This window comes from Pelodiscus sinensis, chromosome 10 (assembly GCF_052426305.1).
Source record: "Pelodiscus sinensis isolate ZL-2025 chromosome 10, ASM5242630v1, whole genome shotgun sequence".
NCBI lineage: Eukaryota > Metazoa > Chordata > Testudines > Trionychidae > Pelodiscus > Pelodiscus sinensis.
Window position 1 is genome coordinate 14,835,917 of NC_143061.1, and position 19,373 is coordinate 14,855,289.

General features: G+C 45.9%; 1 protein-coding gene across 8 annotated transcripts in view; it reads right to left on the bottom strand.

Annotated features, from left to right (window-relative positions):
• Positions 1-19,373, bottom strand: part of NLGN1 (neuroligin 1) — a 678,275-nt gene that overhangs the window by 279,097 nt on the left and 379,805 nt on the right. The gene's annotated exons all lie outside the window — the stretch shown is intronic.

Below are 19,373 nucleotides of genomic sequence, written 5' to 3' on the forward strand. Positions count from 1 at the left end.
TTTTTTTCCCAGTGAAGGGGGAAAATCCCTAGAACCTCCAAAATCAAGCAGCTCTACTTTGCTTGCCAAACAATCCACATATGTGACCTCTGTAAATTGAACCAAAAATTCTTATTGTATTTGACACATCTGAATCAAACAGCTTTCTCAGCTGTTACAAGCAGCTCCTATAACTGCTACTTTTGGCAGCAGTTCTGTACTACTACCCAGGTCTCTGCCAGATGTTGTTTATCTTTTTTTTAATTCATCTCATCTGCCAGTGCCTATGGTAGTAGCATCAGAGACTCAAGAGCCACTCCCACTGTAAGATATGCAGCACAGTGCTAAATTGGACTATATTAAAAAAATAAAAGGAAAACGGAAAATTGGACAGAACTCTTTATTTTTTGGCAGTCAAAAGGAAGAGCTCTCTAAAGAAATTGCTTGAAAGTAGCTCATAACATCTTCATAGTACTACCATTGGGTTTTATAATGCAAAGCAACAATCTCTGGGGAGGCATGAACTGACCTCCAAAGCCTCTTTTCTGCTCTCTTTGTCAACATCTCCTACAAAGAGGTTGGATGCACCTGGCTGGAGATTGCAGTTATGCAGAAAGCAAGGTCAGAAAGGCAACATGGCTGCTAAGACAGGCTGACACCCCTGCCAGCAGCATGCCATTCGTTGTTTCCAATTACCATCCTGTCATACTGCATGCAGGCAAAGCACTTGCTGATATGCTGCCTGTTAAATTATACACTCTTATTACTGCCATTGTCTTGGAAAGAGAGAGGGAAATCTTTTAATTCTTTATTCCATTAACTCTGAACAGTTGTGGCTTTAGATGAGTAATAACATTCTGTTACATAAATGAAATTAGTAGGCATCTACTGAAATAAGTAAGTAGAGCTTCCGATGGTGTTATTCCTTTTCCTTTTTATCACACTAATTTTAAATAAGACATATGCATAGGAGGTATAGATATCTAAATGTTATGTGTACACAAAGACACACATATAAAGTATAGTCCATTTAGAACCTGAGCTCACAAGTGGGCTGCATAAGTGGCCCTCCATCACAATAGGATGCACGATTGCTGTAATCAAGGAGGTGTCCCACGATAGGGTGGTTTTGCTAAATGCAGCTGTGTGCCTAGAATTCGCGGGATGTGCCAACTGAACCGTAGCAATGCTTTGACTGGATGTAGAGGGATAGCACAACTCCGGAGGTCAAAGTTGTGTGCAGTCAGCATGCACCTCATTTCATGTGCACTAGCTTTACATGCGTGTCACTTCAGTAAGACTGGTAGGAAAAAACTACATGGATAGAAAGCAGTGGAATCTGGGAACCCTGCGCCTGGGCAATGGTAAACAAAATGTTTTGCAGGCCACACATAAAATCCCAAGGGGCTGCATGTAATGGTCAGGAGGGGAGCGGAGCTGGCTGGGAAGAAGGGGGGTGGGAGGTGGGGCTGGCGGCGGGGGGAGCAGGAAGCAGAGCTGACGGGGAGGGGGAGGTGCAGCCACTGGCTGCAGCTGGAGTCCAACAGGCTGCGTCCTTGGCAGACACTCCCTCTAGTTGCTAGTGGAAGCTGGACAGGGGCAGGGGGAGTGGCTGGGAGCCACTCCCCCCACCCGGCTTCTGCATGCGACTAGAGGCTCCCAGCAGGGAGGCGGGGCTGCAATTGGTTCTGGGAGTCTCTGGTTGTGTGCAGAAGCCCGGCGGAGGGGAGTGGCTGGGAGTCCCAGCCACTGCCCCCACCCCGCCCGGCTTTTGCACATGACCACAGGGCTCCCTGCGCCAACTGCAGCCCCACCTCCCAGTCGCTCTCCCGCCCCATCAGGCTTCCATCCAGCGCCCAGACGGAAATTCAGAAAATACCAGACATTGCATATGTCTGGTATTTTCTGAATTTTTCTACCGGAAAGAGAGCACAAATACCGGACTGTCTGATAGAAAACTGGACACCTGGCAACCCTAGCTGTATTAGCACCTTCTGTGGAGTGAAACAAAGACATTTTACCATTCATCATTTTATAAAATATAAAACAAAATTATTACTGTAATAGCAAGTAGGGATATAAGTGACTAGTCAAGTAGTCGACTAACCTATAAGCCTAGGCTTATCGGGTAGTTGAGTGACTACTCAATTATTCATTCTCCTTCCCACCCCCGGGGGGGGGGAGGAAGCAGAAGCTGGTGCTGGGGGGAGCCAGCTAAAAAGACGGTTCCTTGTCTCCACAGTGTGCGGGGTGGGGAGGGAGCAGGGGAGGCAGGGGAGGCAGAGCCCCTGTGGTTCTGGAGCCAGTGTGCCCAGCTCCTATTACCTTTAAACTGCAGAACTACAGCAGGGATAGCTCCTGGATCCGGAACGAACTGGGACAGAACGCCTCCCCTAATCAACTAATCATGTAGTCAATGCAAATTATATCAACTTCACAATTAGCCTATTACTCGTTTCTTAACATCCTTAATAGCAATAGTAATATTTATATAGCACTTTATAACAGGCTTGCCAGTGCTCCCCTTGGCAGAGTTATTCCCATTGAACTAGGCACTGAACAAACACAGTAGAGGTTTCTGCTCTGAAGGGTTTTCAATCTCATCAGTCAAGACTCCCTTGTTGGGAGGAGACCCCTAGATACTTGGGCTTGCTGCTATTAACTCGGCCTGGCAGAAGGGTTACATTTTTGCGTTTGCCTTCCACTTCCTGGTACAGCACAGCCCCCAGACCCTCCAAAATGGCATCATTATGTAGAATAAACGGTCTGCTTGGATCAGCAAAAACTAGGACTGGAGCCCAAGTCAGTCAAGTAATGATTTCCCGAAAAGCCCTTTCACAACTCTCATCCCACCGTGGCCCAAGCAGTTCGAAAGGGCCATAGTGTCTCTGCACAGGAGGCTTGGGGGGTCCTCCTCTTATTCTTGGTCTTAGATTTGTTCTTGCTGGACTGGTATCTCCTGGTAAGATCATTCAGCGGTTTTACAACCGTAGCGTAGTTCTTCACAAATCTGCGGTAGTAGACACTAAATCCAAGAAAGGTCTTGAGTTCTCTGTAGTTACGTGGACGTGGCCAAGTAGTGAGAGCTTCTATTTTATCTGGATCAGTACTCACACCCTCTTAGGGCATGATGTGACCCACATACTTCACCAAGGTTTGGCAGAACTGGCATTTGTCAATTGAAAGCTTCAAACCATATGCCTCCAACCTATCAAGCACTTTAAGAAGTCTTTCCTCATGCTCCTCCAAGTTTCCTTCAAACACAATCAAGTCATCCCCGTAAACTAACACTTGCAGTAGATTCATGTCTCCCAGGGTATGTCTATACTGCCACCCTAGTTCGAACTAGGGTGGCTAATGTAGGCATTCGAAGTTGCAAATGAAGCCCGGGATTTAAATATCCCAGGCTTCATTTGCATCTTGCTGGGCGCCGCCATTTTAAAATCCCCCTTAATGCGGACTCCGTGCCCGCGACTACACGCGGCACGGAGTAGGTAGTTCGAATTAGGCTCTCTAATTCAAACTACCGGTACACCTCGTTCCATGAGGAGTAATGGTAGTTCAAATTAAAGAGCCTAATTTGAACTACCTACTCCGTGCCGCATGTATGGAGTCCGCACTAAGGGGGATTTTAAAATGGCGGCGCCCAGCAAGATGCAAATGAAGCCTGGGATATTTAAATCCCGGGCTTCATTTGCAACTTAGAATGCCTACATTAGCCACCCTAGTTCGAACTAGGGTGGCAGTGTAGACATACCCCCACTGCTTTCTCCATAAGACGTTGAAATGTGGCAGGGGCCCCAGAAATCCCTTGGGGCATGCGTTCGAACTGGTAGAACCCTAATGGACATATGAAGACTGTCTGCTCCTTATCCTCTTCTCCAAGAGGGATCTGGTAGTCTGATGTGGTGTTCCATCCTCTGGTACATCCAACGTCCCACTCCTACAGTGAGAATACTTTGGGTCTCTCGCAAAGCTTCTTCCTCAGGTGATCCTTCCACTCCTCAGGCAAGGGTTAGTCCCTGAAGTCAAACTTTGCAGGATCCAATGGTGGAGCTTCAGCTTCACGCTGGGATCTTACAATGGTTTCAGGCTCAAAGATGTCTGCAACCTTCTGCCCTGGTCTTACAAACACATCACAGCCCGTTTCATTAGCAATCAATATAGTCACCTCTTCCTGGGGTTCAGCAGGGAGGCTTATGATACCACTGAGGACCAGTACTCCTTCAGGGAGCCCTCCTTTGGTCGGCAGCTCTACCACTACTAATGTTCCCTTACTGCCGCTCAGGCAGGTACTCAGGACAATCACCTCCTTTTCTGTCATTGCAGTCACTGCTAAGGAGACCGGGCCTGCATACCCCAATGCTCCCACCGGCAAGTCAGGCATCACTTTTCTTGCGTCCTCAATTTTTCTATAGGCTGTGGCACAATAGGTGTGTATCACCAGGGGTTCAGATATTGGTCCCCTGCTTGCTGTCGGCAGTAATCTGCAAGTACCTTAAAAAGGCTGGAGTTGGTCCCTATTAGCACGGACACATCAGAGGCTCCTTTGGGGTCAGGGCATATTAAAGCAGCAGTGTCCATCTCCTGTCTCACCCCAGCAATCTCTTCTGGGAATTCCAGGTATACTATGATATATCCCTGATAGGGGTATTCATCCATGCTGAGGCCACACAGTCCAAGCCCTGTCAGGGGCTGAATAGGCAGATGCCTAAGCATCTGCTGGTAGAAAGACTGGAATATGATAGTCACTTGGGATCCCATGTCAAGCATGGCCCTACATTCTGTCCCTTCAACCTTTACAGTGACCTCCGCCCGAGGTACTATCAGTCCTGGTGGGATTTGGGCTGCATGGTTCTTTCCAGAAGAGCCTCCACACACTGCAGGCCTGGGCAGCTCCCTTCCCGTTTCCCAACTGTCCCCAAGTGGTCTTCAGCTTTTGATAAACTAACATGGGATTCTCTGTATTGTGACACCTGGCAGCGATGTGCCCACCCTGGCCACACCGGTAGCAGAATGATTGTCTAGAGGCCCTTGATCATGCCTTTGGGAGAACCGAGGGTTCAGAGGATGTTTATTGCAAGTTCCTCAATGCCAAGCAATAAAAGGGAGAGAAGGTTTCTGCCTATGTTCAAAGGTTGGAGAAACTGTTACAGAGAGCCATCATGAGGGGAGCAGTGGCAGTAGAGCAAATGGACCGGACTAGATTAACTCAGATTGTGAGAGGAATTCAATATCAGAACCTGATCCTTCTTCACCTTCGATTGAGGGAACGGCAAGATAATCCACCGAGTTACTCTTGGTTGATAAAAGAGGTCCAAGAGGAAGAGGAGAGGCAGGCAGCTGGTGAGGTTTGGGAGGTGCAGCCACAGCGGGCGACTGGCACAACACAAACGCCCACAGCACAGATGGTGAATCCTCAAGAGGAACTTACCCAACGATTGCAAGCCCTAACGCAAAAATGTAACCCTTCTGCCAGGCCGAGTTAATAGCAGCAAGGGCCGGGGTCAGTATCTAAGGGTCTCCTACCAACAAGGTAATACAACACCTGCTCGAGCCCCCACCCAGTGACCTGGGAAATCTTACATACACCTCTGGGCACCTCAAAGAGGAAATTCTTCCCCTCTCGCAAGAACAGAGCCTCAGTATAGCAGCAAACCTTTAATAACATGAGGTAACCGACATCAGCATTAACTTGGGAAAACACCACAACTTGGATTCATAGACCAAACATGAGCAAAGACCCACCTCCCCAGCCACAAATCACCCCAAATCCCAACACCCCATGAGTCTCTTGAGTCCAGCAACCCAAAAATCACCCAAAGTCCAACACCCCAAAAGTCTCTGCCCCAGGTCAGTGCTGCCCCAGGGTTCACAAGTTCACCCAGCAGGGTTTTACCATCCCAACCTGGAGGGAGCAGGGATTGATACACTTTACGTGGTCCACCGATGGCTCCGCTTCTCCGTAGGGTTCTGCTGTCACCATCAACACGAGTCATTCCACCACACTCCACCTGTCGTCCAGTGAGCTGCCTTAGCTGTCCCACAAACTGTCCGGCTCCACCAGCCATCTCAGTCCACACCCCTGGCTGCCAGCTGGTTGCTCCTGCAGCATTTCCACTGGCTGTCAGCTGCCACTCCTACCGGCTGCAGGTCATCCCCGCCAGCTGTTCTGCTGGCCGCCTGCACCTGCCGGTTGCCCCTGCTAACCACTCTGCTGTCTGCCTGCGCTTGCTGGTTCTCCCTGCAAGCTGTTCTGCTAGTAGCTCAGCAGCATAGCGCCAGGCTCCTCACAGCAACAGTGATTTCAGCTCTTCCGCAGCATAGCGCCAGGCTCCCCTCAGCAACAGTGATTTCAACTCTTCCGCAGTATAGCGCCAGGCTCCTCATAGCACACAGTGATTTCAGCTCTTCAGCAAGTTCAGCTCATGATAGAGGAGCCTCAGTGCTAATACTCCACTGACCCACAGTGAAGTCAACTCAGCAGCTCACAACTAGACTCCTAATGGAATACAAATTAGTTCTGACAGTTCACAGTGGCGAGAGGAGGGGGGTGCAATCAGTGTTGTTTAGGCCCTCAGACAGGGCTCCACCACCAGGTACAAAGACCTGTTCCCAGCCTCTCTCAACTTGAGTGGGTTTGGAACCCATGCCCCTTGTCTAGCGTGTGCTACTTAGTTTATGGTGAATCCCTCTGTCATAAACAGTTCCACCATTCCATTGTCCTCGATTCACATAATCAGGGTAACAACACTTGTATCCCCCCTGCCTCAATAACAGAGACTGGGGATCCCACAGAGTGACCATTTGGGCCGCTGTGAGCACATACTAGATGGGGTGGGTGTATCTATGCAAATGAGATCAGACCCTGAAGTCTCTTTGTACCACTTGCCACAGTTCACCACCAGATGTCAGGGTGGAGCTTATCCTGACCCTGCTTACACTAATGTGAAAGCTCAGAATTGTAGTCCAGAGTTATATATACTGCACCATGCTGCCTGCTAGGTGTAGTATTCATTTTGCCTTACACTGCTCCCTAATGTTGTCATCTTTGCGAAAAGGAAAAGAAATTTTAAAGCTTTGATAGTGGACTGCATACTTTTTTCTTTCTTCTTTAAATAAATTTTAACTGATATATTTTTATATTATACTGGTCATCAGAAGGTTGCCCTTTTAAATCTCTGGAATGGGTTTTTTCCAAGGACTCAGTATGCAGGCCTCATGCTTAAGATGCCAGCCTGACACTTGGGAGATATACAGGCTCAATTCCCTGCTCTGCTAGTGACTTCCAGTGTGAAACCTTTGTCCCCTGGTGCTCATCCATTACATGAAGTTAATGGTAATTCCCTACCGCACAGAGGTAGAGAAGACTGTGAGATGCTGAGATAGTATGTTAACTTGGGTCACGTATGCACCTTAGATAAATAGCTCCAATTGCTCTCTACCGGAGCTGCAGATGCCAAACTCCTCTGAAGTTCTGGCCTTGGTTATGGGCTTCCTCCTGCCCATTACTCAAAATAATGCTTGTGGAAGACAGGACTCCTGTGACTGTTGTTAAAGTGTTGCTTAGTACTGATATATGTCTTGGGAAAGAACATTTTCAGCTACAGTAACTTTAGGAAAGATGGGCAACAGGCGAAAACCCAGAGATTGGAGGCATCACTTACAAACCATGACAAATTTTCTCGCTTGCAAAGTTCAGAAACCTTCACTTTATGCATATGGAACTGAGAGAAGGGTACACCAGAACCTGCTTTAAGTGAAGCACTAGAGCACGCTTCACTTTAATTCATGGGTAATTCAAGGCAAGATCACCATTACTGTTTACATTATCCATTTCCTGTATCCTTTAATTCACACTCCAATATATGGTGAAAACAGAAGAAAATTTGGACACACCTACACATACATTCATTGCAATGTCTCACACACATTCATGATCCCCATCCATCCTGTGTCCTCTCCAGTGCCATACATTACACTGTTTCTATTTTACAGAGAAGTTCTTTTGATTCCTTCCTCTAGCCTTGTCTTGCTATGAATGAGACTATTCAAATAAATAAAATATAAAGGAATTTAAGAACTGTGGTGTGGATGGAAGGCTATATCTATTTCTGAGATTTTTACATGTGCTATAAAAAGTCACTATTTTAACATTATTTTAATATCATTTTACTTTTTTAAATGAAAAAAATCTATGATCTACTCCCTCTTTGTGTCAAAGTTACTGTTCTTGGTGCAAGTCCTGATTGCAGGATTGAAGTCACCTCTGGCGCTTAATAGGCAGGACCTAGCATATGAAAGGGGGTGAAAATTTTAGTTATTGAATAAAAAGTATGTTCATCTGTAAGCTCAGTCTTTAGCAGAGTATTTTAACACTCAGAGGACAAGATTTGCTTGCAAGTCACGATCTACTTCCCTTATACTGTGAAATCCTGGCTTATTTAAAATCAATGCAAAAACTCCCTTAGCTTGAGTGGGGCCAGAATTTTACCGATAGAGCTTGATAATGCTATGAACATTACAACATAGTTGTAGGAGTGATTTCTTTAAACAAGTAAGGTGTCTACAGTTGATAACCATATGTACAAATAAGTAGCTTCAGAGCAGAATTATCTTATATTAAGAGCAGAATATCTCTAACTGTACATGCAACTGTGACAATTGCAGAAGCAAATTACAAGCCAAATTGCATAGGTATTTTGCTCATGCCTCACGTAAGTGCAGGCTCTTCAAAATGAAATTTTAAACTACTCATTTTTTCCTTTGATCATTTAAAAGACACAACTATTTTTATATTGTTATTCAGTTACTTCTTCCTTCATTTTTTACCTCACACCAATTAAAAGATTCTTTGAAGCAAAGGCTTGCCTCCTTGAAGTTTGTCATTAAACTAGATGAAATTTCTGCTTTCCTTATGACACTTAATTGTGATGTTGCATGTCAGGATCAATTACAGCTCTCCTGCTGGCTCAATTGGTAATGCCACATTGTGCCATATGGAAGGCTGAAGTTTGGAAGCAATTCTGAGGTATTAGATCTTTGTGCCAATGAAGGCTAGGACAGCAGCGAACAGAGTCTCAGCTCTTCGGACTGCAAAGTGCAGATTGTATCATTCCTCCATGTCCCCTTGTGGCTGATATTATGAATGGTATTAAAAACCTCTCTGCTGGTGCCTCTCTTCTTAAATACAAGGTTAATTACATAACTGGAAGATGTTTCCTGTTAATGAACTAATAATGTTACCCAGAGGAGAAGCCTAAATTATTGTATTTAGTTCTGGGAACCTTTATGTCAGAATGATGTAGGCAAACTGGAAGGGGTTCAGAAAAGTCAATCAAATGATCAGGAGAGGGAAAGAAAGATAAAAATAAAATATTTTTCAGCTTGTCTGTTCAACAACACAGTGTGAGAATTCTGTACACATAGGAAAACAATGTGACTAGGTACTGCCCATTCTTTATTAGTAGTGTAATGAAGAGAAGAGAAATTATTTTACATGGTAAAAGAGTATGCAAGAAAACAAAATTTGTTGCCGAGAGAAGTATCATGCTGAAATAGGCCTACAAAAATGTACTTAAAGGAAATAATCCTGCCTTGACTCCCAGAGAAGTATCTAAATAACCATTTATCACTAATATGAATTTATGACCAAAGATTAGAAATAACATTGAAGAGAACAAATTCATTGCAAGGACTACAGTCTGAAAGTTGATCTTTTATAAATCTTAATACAATAGTTTAAGACATGCATAAGATCTTTGGAATCCACTGGGCCCATCATGCTTTCTAGCATCTTGCCTTTAACTGACAGACACAAATGGGCAAAAAGTAGAGCATGGTAATGTAAGTGGATAGGGATCAACTCTGCCAGTCGGGCAGAATGTCTCAGTGCAGGCTAGAGAGGCAAGAGAGAATGGACTTTTCAAGGGCATTTAGCTGCTTCCTGATGTAAAGACCTGACCAGAATTGGCTGCAGCACAATTATAATCACGATAGGGTTTGACAAGTACAGTTTATGCAAAGGAAAATTGTCTCTCAATAATCTCTTAGAATTCTTTGAATGTGTCAGTAAAGCAGAGGTATTAGGAAAACCAGTTGACAATTTATGTAGTCCTACATAAGACCTTGGATAAGGTCCATCATGAAAGATTACTAAAGAAGCTGAGTAGTCATGGGTCATGGATCAAAAACTAAAAACCCACTAAACAGCTATTTTGTGTCCTATGACTGAAGAGCTATCAACACACTATTTTACTTTGAGTCATGAATGCAGCAGCAAGTGATGCCAGCAGCAAATCTTCCTGACTTATTTGAAGATATAGGCTCAAACCAAGACCCTGGGTCCCAGAATTGTGGGTAAAAGTGTAAATCTAGATCTGAATTGAATCTTAATTTGAAATCTGTTTCCAAATGCACTTTTCTCAAGGTTTTTTGTTTTGTTTTTTGTTTTGGTTTTTTTTGCAGTTGTGTGGTAGCAGTAATACCAATTGAAGGCCAGGGAAATCTGTGACCTTGGGGACTTTTTAAACACAAGCCTTTAGTGGCAAGGTATTTTAAAGTCTTTTGCAGGCCCTCACCTCTGCACTCAAAGTGCCAGAGTGGGGAACAGCCTTGACACAAGATAAACAATGCAGACGTGAACACTGCCTCAAATCAGATCTATGCATGCTCTGATTTTCTGGATCTCAAAGTGTCACGATACAGAAATGCCCGATTGATTAAAGCTCTACTAAGAGAAGGTTCCTTAATAATACCAGGAAAAAAAATCCACAGGTATAATTTGAAAACCATATGTTGTGAAGGGGAAACAATGAACTGCTCAACAGTACTTAAACAAAGGGTTATCATCAGGTACCCAGACCTCCCTGCAACAATCATGAGTTCTAACTTTCAACTGTATGGGAAGTCTCATGACAGAGTCCAAGAATTGAAGCCATAATCCAGCTAAGGGAACTACTCACAATCATAAATTAGATCTAGGTTTAAATGCCTTGCGGGACTGGGGCCATAGGATGTCATCTTCCAAAGTCAAGTCTATCTAATTTTGGAGTAAGTTCAGAGCACCATGGGAAAAAAAAAAAAAAGATCGGCAGTGAAACTGTGACCCCAATGAAGTCAATTCCCATTGACTTCACTGGATTTCACCCCGATTAATAGCTCAAAGTCCATTTGTAGCACATAGCTTCATAATACAAATGTATATGCATGTGGTGAAAGAATAAACTGGTGAATTGGTAGAGAGGTCATGTCAAAAAGAAGAAAAGTCTCTGTCTCTCTTTTAAGGAATAAAGCCATATTTAAACTGATATTTCAAAGCAGTGGAGAGTGATTGTGTTTCAAAGGCTAAGCTCAGCAACTCGCAGCATGCTCACTTCAGTGTGGCATGTTATGAGGTCATAATTTGAAATGGAGCAATCCCCTCTGCTTTTTGTGCATCCGTTCTAATGTTGGTTCATAGGTTTCTACTTTGAAAGTGAACACTCCTGGCTGTGGTGACTTTTAGTAGTCAACACTTTAAAATAAATGCAACCGAAAATGTAACATTTATAGAAGCCCTGAAATGTCCAAGGAGTTCCCAGTTTCAAGCTCTGCCCTATCAAACTTCAATACAATACAAGAAATCAAAGACAATGGGAAGCTGAGCAAGGAACAACAACGGGGTACAAGAGACAAAAAACACTGATGGGAGGACACAGAAACAAGGACACTGCACAAGGATAGGCCAGTGTTTTTGCACCAGGCACCAGCATGAAAAGAGAGAACACAAGAAAAGACAGACATAATACCATTTATTTAATGAACATGCCATCCTGCATGGACCCTCTCTTCTTTGGGCAACTTCGAAAAAGCTATGGCTAAGGCTTTCTGCCACTGGGGCAGGCAACCTCACTGCAGCAGGGAAAACCAATGTAAGGGAGAAAACAGGCACTCGATTTAGGAACGTAATTTTTGCCAGACACTCTTTGAGTTCAGAATTTTTGAGGGTCTCTGTTGGCTGGGGCTTGGTGTGGGAGTTTTGGAGCTCCATTACCCCCCTGGACCAGAAAGATGGGGAGGTGCATGTGTGATTAAGCTACTCAGTTTCCTGGGAATACTTTTTGGCTCTAATACGTACCTGGACTGAGATGATAGGAAAGAACCCTTACTCTCAGAGACTCTAATACACTATCTTTCCTTGTGGTGTATTTACCCTTTTAAGCAAAGATAGGAATCCCCTCTTTCCAGCCAGCAGGCTGAACAACTTCCTTGTTTCATTTGAAGGCAGTTATTGCCTCATTGATTTTGGGATGCGTACTCCTCAGAACAGGGAGATAATTGAAAGGACTAGGGTGACAGGCAGTGGTGTAGAGGCATGCTGACCATATATCCTGATTTTTCCGGAAAAGTCCTGAATTTAAATACTATGTCCCGGTGCCCCATTACATAGTGAAATGTCCTAGAAAACCTTGTCAGACATTTCACTATTTGATGGGGACACCAGCATGCAGGAAGAAGCAAGAAATGGCGCTGTGCCATTGCTCCTCGCATGGCGCAGCAGTCTCTTCCCGCTCCCCCCCAGCAGAGCATGTAAGGCAACCGGGCTACCTTCCAGTGACATGTGGCCCCTCCTTTTCCCCTGTCCTCCCCTACTCCCACAGGACCACCTCTACTGCATGGGATTCTGGTCCAGTGGCACCGCTTATTCCTCCTCCGGGCTGCCTTGGAGCCCCAGCAGGAGCAGCACAGATCCTGGCTGGGGTGCTATGGGGTGGGATGGGCTTGGGCTAGGCAAGTGCCAAGACTGGAGCAGAAGCTGCCCATGGTGCTATTTTTAGTACTGTGGTTTGGGTCCTCATTCTATATTTTTCTCCTTCCTTCTCCCACCTCCCCCATTCTTTATTTATTTTGGAACTGGACTTTTAATACTCCATTATTTTAATAACTGACTTGATATAAGATCAAGAACACATATTCCTGTGCATCCAGAAATATAATTTATGCTATCATGTGCTGAAAGTGTCCATCTGCTATGCCATTGGACAAACGTCTCAGACACTTCGCCAAAGGATCAATGCCCACAAAACAGATATCAGACAGGATCACAAAGAAAAAACAGTTTCTTGCCATTTCAACCAGAAAGGACATTGTCTCAACGACTTGATTACCTGCATCCTGCTTCAAAGGCCTTTTAAGACTACACTTGAAAGAGAATCCTCTGAACTGTCATTCATGCTCAGATTTGACACTTTACACTTAAGTTTGAATAAAGACTCTAATTATCTTACCCATTACAAAGATAGCTTCCCCAATTATCGCCTCTAATATCATTAGCTCACAGACACTTACCTCCCCCCCCCCATCCTCCTTCTGTTCTGAAATTTGATTTGTCCTTTTCATATGTGTTCTTTTTTTTATTGTACCCTTTGGTATATATGGTTGTGACTATTTTCTTCCACTATTTGATCTGAGGAAGTGGGTCTGGCCCTCGAAAGCTCATCACCTAATAAACCATCTTCTTAGTCTTTAAAGTGCTACATAGTCCTGTTTTTTGTTTCAGATACACCAGACTTACACGGCTACATTTCTATCACTAATCTACATGTTTTGTTATAGTGCTGCTAGACTATTTGTTGTTTTTTAAGTTTCATCAGAATGAAAGTAAAGAACAGACCAAAGAAAGGGAAAGCAATAAATAAATACATCTGCTGGAAACAGAACTGTCCCAGTCATCAGGAAATATAGATGTGATAGAAGGAAGCCACAAACTTAAAAAGATGAGAAAGTAGAAGGAAAATAAGAGGAAAGAATGCTTTATTTCTCTGTACTAAGATCATACTTGCTTGAATCTATATTTAAATAATATGAGATCAGGAAGGGATATGTTTGGAATTTAAACTCCAACCTCTTTTCTTAGCATTCCTGCATCTCAAACACCTGTGCAATCCAGGAGGAATTCCTTAATCTGATCTTGTTTTACAAAATAATCACTTTTGATTTCTCAGCACTTTCCCCTCTTTACTACTCTCTGAATATTATCACGTCCATCAATTGTTATCTCAAGCTCTAAATCCACAGTTTCTCACATCTCCCTCCTTGAATCTAACCTTTCAAAACATCTTACCCTCTACAGATCCAGTTGCACAGAACTGCTGTTTAGTAATATCCACTGAATTCTTCCTCTATAATACTAGCATTATTTGCATAGAGACATCCAGGCCTTCAGAATGTATGAAAACAAAGGAAGACAGGCTCTCTCTGATCAGCACAAGCTGGGGACTACCATACTGTACATTTAGCACACACAGAGGCTGTGTCTAGACTGCATCCCTTTTCCATAAAAGGGATGCAAATTAGACACAGCGCAATTGCAAATGAAGTGGGGATTTAAATCTCCCCCGCTTCATTTGCATAAACATGGCTGCCGCTTTTTTCTGGCTCGGGGCTTTGCCAGCAAAAAGCGCCAGTCTAGATGGGGATCTTTTGGAAAATAAAGCCTTTTCCGAAAGATCCCTTATCCCTGATTTTAAGAGGAATAAGGGATCTTTCGGAAAAGGCTTTATTTTGAGGATTTGAGGTTTTTTTCCCAACATTATAATATTTCTCTCTTATCTTAAAAGATCGTAAAAAGTAAGAGCAGCAGCAGCACGACACTAACAGCTGCCATCTTCACCTGCTCAGCTGACCCTGACATTAATTCATTTAGCAAATTAGTTTTTAAAGACCCCCACGTGTTCTCTTTTGTTAAAAGGAAAGTTGCTCCTTTGTTTGACTCTCTTCACATTAAATTGAAACCTTCTGGAGGACTTGCTAAGCTAATAAAAGCACAGAGTATTTTCATCTTCCATAATGGACAACCTATTTCAATTAGCACTCCATTAAGAAAAAATATATTCCTTCATTTTACTGTGGATTTGGGAAGGTAAAAAATGGCAACTGACACTACTCGGTCATCACAGAATTAAATACACTTTTGGAAAAGCAACACAGCTGCAGACACAATGACCAGCAATCTGACCAGCAGGAAATAACAAAAATATAACAAATAACAAAAGCATCCCTAAAGGAATGGTTACACCGGGGGTGGGGAACCTAAGGCTCGGGGGGCTGGATGCAATCCCCAGCTTGCTTGGATCTGGTCCCCCGGGGTGCAGGGCTCCTTCCTCAGCATTGGGAAGTCCATGCCGGCTGGAGCACACAAAATCTATTCGCCTGGGTCCTCCTAGGCTCTGGTGTTTGAGGGGAATGTGGGGAGTGTCTTTTTTGTTTTTGTTTTTTGGGTTTGGGGTTTTTTCTGCTTTCTACTTGTGTGTGGCCCTCGACTGATTTTTCTGTGAGTTAGTGGCCCCTTACCCAAAAAAGGTTCCCTGGAAATCTCCATGTCTGAATGTGAAAGAAGGTGAGTGGGAGGTGGGGGACAGTGGGGGTGGGGGGGAGGGAGGAGGCTTGCATGTTGTAATTCTTTCCAAAGTTAATTCCTTTCCTACACAAACTCCTTCCTTTAGTAATAAGTGAAATTCTCCAATGAATGAGGGCACAGATGTAAGAAGGTTTTTGATCATTTCAGTGCATAATACATACAAACTATAGACGAAGATCTGATTTCAGAGTTTGGAATCTGCCCCTATTCAAACTTTGGAGTCACTGGAGGTGTTCAAGGAAACAGGAATTTACAGAGCACACTCTGCCACAGCTCCCTCCATTTTTAACAAGACAGAACAAGCACAAGGGCCTCTGCTGATTACAACGGTGGCAGGCTCTTTAGGGAATTTAGTTCTAAAGCAAATACCCTTAAGATTCACCTGAAAAAAAAAATGGAAGCCAGTACAGATCCATTATAGAACTCTCATAATACATGATTGACATATGGAAATAGGGACCATCACAAATGTTACAGCCTCCTACTTTTCTTCAAGCTGCCTTTCCTAATATAGTTGTACTTTTAAAAACAAACAAACAAGAAAAAACACACAATCAAAACAAAAGATTCTACACACTATTCTCCCGTGAGAACAGGATGAGAGAGAGACAGAACAAACCATATGTGACAAATGTGCTCACACTTTTTAATGAACTACTGGATGGCACCCAGATACTATGGTGACGAATGCAGAAGAACATAAATAGAGTAGAATGATTCAGATAATTCCCTTTCACACTTAGTCCTTGTCTTCACTTACTGGCAGATTGAAGCTGTGGAGATCAATCTCCTGAGAAGTTGATTTAGCAGGTCTAGAAAGGTTGCACTAAATCAACCTCTGGTTACACCCCCATTGATCCCGGTATACCACTGGATTGCTAGGAGTAAGGGAAATCAATGGGACAGTTTCTCCTATCAACCTCCTGCATTGGAGACACCACGGTAAGCTGAACTAAGGTACATCGACTCCAGCTATTCTATTCACGTAGCTGAAGTTGCACACTTCAGTTTGACTTTCCTTCTAGTGTAGACCTGGCCTTAAAATAGGCTATGCCACCACCCAGACACTAACAATATAGAATATGCTACCAGTCAAACACAAGTTGGCAGAGTAATGTAAACTGCATTGTCTATTAGTGACAGCCTCTTCAGTTCTTTCCTTAAAAGGCATCTGGCTCAGAGGGGTATGCACAAAGGAAGATGTTTCCATGAGTCTTCCTTCCCTGTATCCCTACACAAGCTCAGACACTCTAGATTATTAAACTCAGAGAATTTAAGGCACATTAAAAGCGGAGCAAGAGAAGCACTCTCTTCCCCAAGAGCGCACTGCCATCTCTTACGCACTGGTCACTATATAGACTTACAAGAGGCCAATGCTTCCTATGCCCTCTAAAAAGGGTGCAGCAAAAGAAGTCCTGTACTGCACTCCCTCAGGTCCTCCAGGAGCAATACAGCCTGCATCAGGAGCTAGCCACTCTGATGCCACAATACAAATATGTAGGTAGGTCAGATATCTTTCCTGTTGGGTCAGTGCACTTGCACAACACCCCCCTCCTAGGATGCTGGGGCCCTCACAAACTAGCAATTTAGGTTTGCTTTCACATTTCTGCATAAAACCTTAACGTTCTCACAACACAGCTAAGATAGTTTTTTATATACCTTACATATCATTTTTGACAGCTAATGCACAGTTTAAATATGCAAGGGTATGTCTACATTACAGCACTAATTCGAACTAACTTAATTCGAATTAGTTAATTCGAACTAAGCTAATTCGAGTTAGCGCATCTAGACCCAAAAACTAATTCGAATTATCATTTTGATAATTCGAACTAGCATGTCCACACTGATTGGACGCTGGGTCGCATTTAAGGGCATAAGGTTTCCGGCAGGGCATGAGGTCAGTAATTGCTTTGTGTGGCTGCTGTCTGAGGCTGAGTCTCGTGCTTAAAGGGACTCCCCTGGACATCCGGTTCTCAGCTTTTCCACTTGCTTGCCTACCTCACCGAGGGACAGCAAAGCTTTTTCCTCTCTGCCTGCCTGTGTCAGTGGTTACCATTGGGGCCACCGCCACAGTTGGCACCATGGAGCCAGAGCTCACCCTGTGCATGCTGCTCCAGTTTTTGGACTTGCTGCTGCAAGCCTGCCAGGAATGGCTGGAGGCTGCCTTGCATCATCTGGTGCACGTCAGCCCCCTGCCTCTCTTCCTGGCCTCCCTGGGGGTTGTGGAAGAGTGGCAGCAGTGCCCGGATGCCAGCGTGCCCCGCTGTACCTGGTGTCTGGACACCAGCAGCGACTAGTGGGACCACATCGTCCTGGAGCGCTGGGGAGACCAACAGTGGACCCAGAACTTCAGGATGAAGAAGGACACCTTCCTGGAGCTCTGCGAGTGGCTCGCCCTTGCTCTGCAGTGACGGGACACTTGCATGAGACCTACCATCCCCCTCCAGAAGTGTGTGGCCATCGCCCTGTGGAAGCTCTCCACACCAGACAGCTACTGATCCGTCGGGAACCAGTTTGGCATGGGGAAATCCACCGTCGGAGCAGTGCTCACGCAGGTATGGCACCCACTGGCCACTGGGCCGGGGGGAGGAGAGCTGCAAGGACGGGATGGGCCACCCCAGGGAAAACGGGGGGGAGGAGGCGGAAGTGCCCCGCACGGGAGGGTTCGGTCTATTCCGGCCGTACTACACGCTGCCTGTGGGGGTTGCTTCTGGGAGTGGGGCACGGGGCAGTGAGAAGGAATGAACGCTCCCAGCCACCCGGCCGCCCCAGTGATTCGCGGTTTGTTGTCTCTCTCTGCAGGTGGTCAAGGCCATCAACTAGGTGCTGCTCCGCAAGATTGTACATAATTGGGGTGGGGGAGAGAGGAGCGAGAGTGGGAGAGGGGAGGGGGAAAACTGGGAGGAGGGAGCTGGAAGGGGAGGAAGGGAAGGGAAAGCTCAGGGTTGGGGGTCCTGTTGGCTCTCCCGTCTCGCAGCACTGCAGGTGCGGGAGCATTGGGGGGGGGGGGGGGGGGGGAGTGGGTGTGGAGGGTGGGGCAGGAGGGACGGGGGGTGCAGAGGAAGTGGGAGGGGGAGCAAGGGTGGGAGGAGGAGCGAGAGCAAGAGCTGGGGCGGTCGTAGGGGCTGGAGCAGGAGGAGGCAGGAATCTGTCCACCGGGGTCTGAAGGTGACCTCTGAGGGCACGGCTCTGCTCCTCCAGAACCTCCAAGCTCTGCTGCTGCAGCCGCAGGTCCTCCTGGACCCAGTGGTCCTGGATAGTCCTCCAGGTTCCTGGTGTGCCCTGCAGTTCCAGGTGCTGCAGCTGTGGTGAAACGAGCAGTGGTCAGTTTTCCCTGGGGACACAGTGGGTGAAACCCAGCCCCCCTCTGTAAGGCGAGGTCGGCGTGTGGGGAATGGGTCAGGGCCCCTGCATGACACCCAGCTGCTGCTCCATGGTGGGCAAGGCCCAGGTGCACGGTCCCTGGGCTCCCTCTCCCCCCACACCCCGCCATACACACAAGGAGATCATGATGGCACTCACATGTAGAGCCCTCCCTGGCCTCGGACGACACAGCCGATGTGCTCTGTGGGATGCCTCGGGGGTCCTGGGTCCTGGGCAGGATCCCTGCAGGTTCCTGGCTCTCGGCATCCTCCTCCTCCTCCTCCATGTTAGGGACGGGTCCCTCTGCCCTGGGGTCGATCACCACCCGAGGGGGCATGGACTGCATGAGCCCCCAGGATGCGATCCAGGACCTCAAAGTGAGGGCATGCCTCCGGGTTGGCCCCTGGCTGGGAGGCCCTGGAGTAGACCTGCCGCAGGTCCTTTATTTTGCAGCGGACCTGCTCCCGGGTCCGCATGTGGCTACTGGTAGCCAGGCTGTCAACCATATGGCTGTAGACGGCCACGTTCCTGTGGCTAGTGCGGAGATAGGTCCACAATCTCCACACTTGTGGCCCCGGGCACGCTCCTGGGAGCCGCCAGCCTGGTCCTGGGAAGAGGCGGAGGGCTG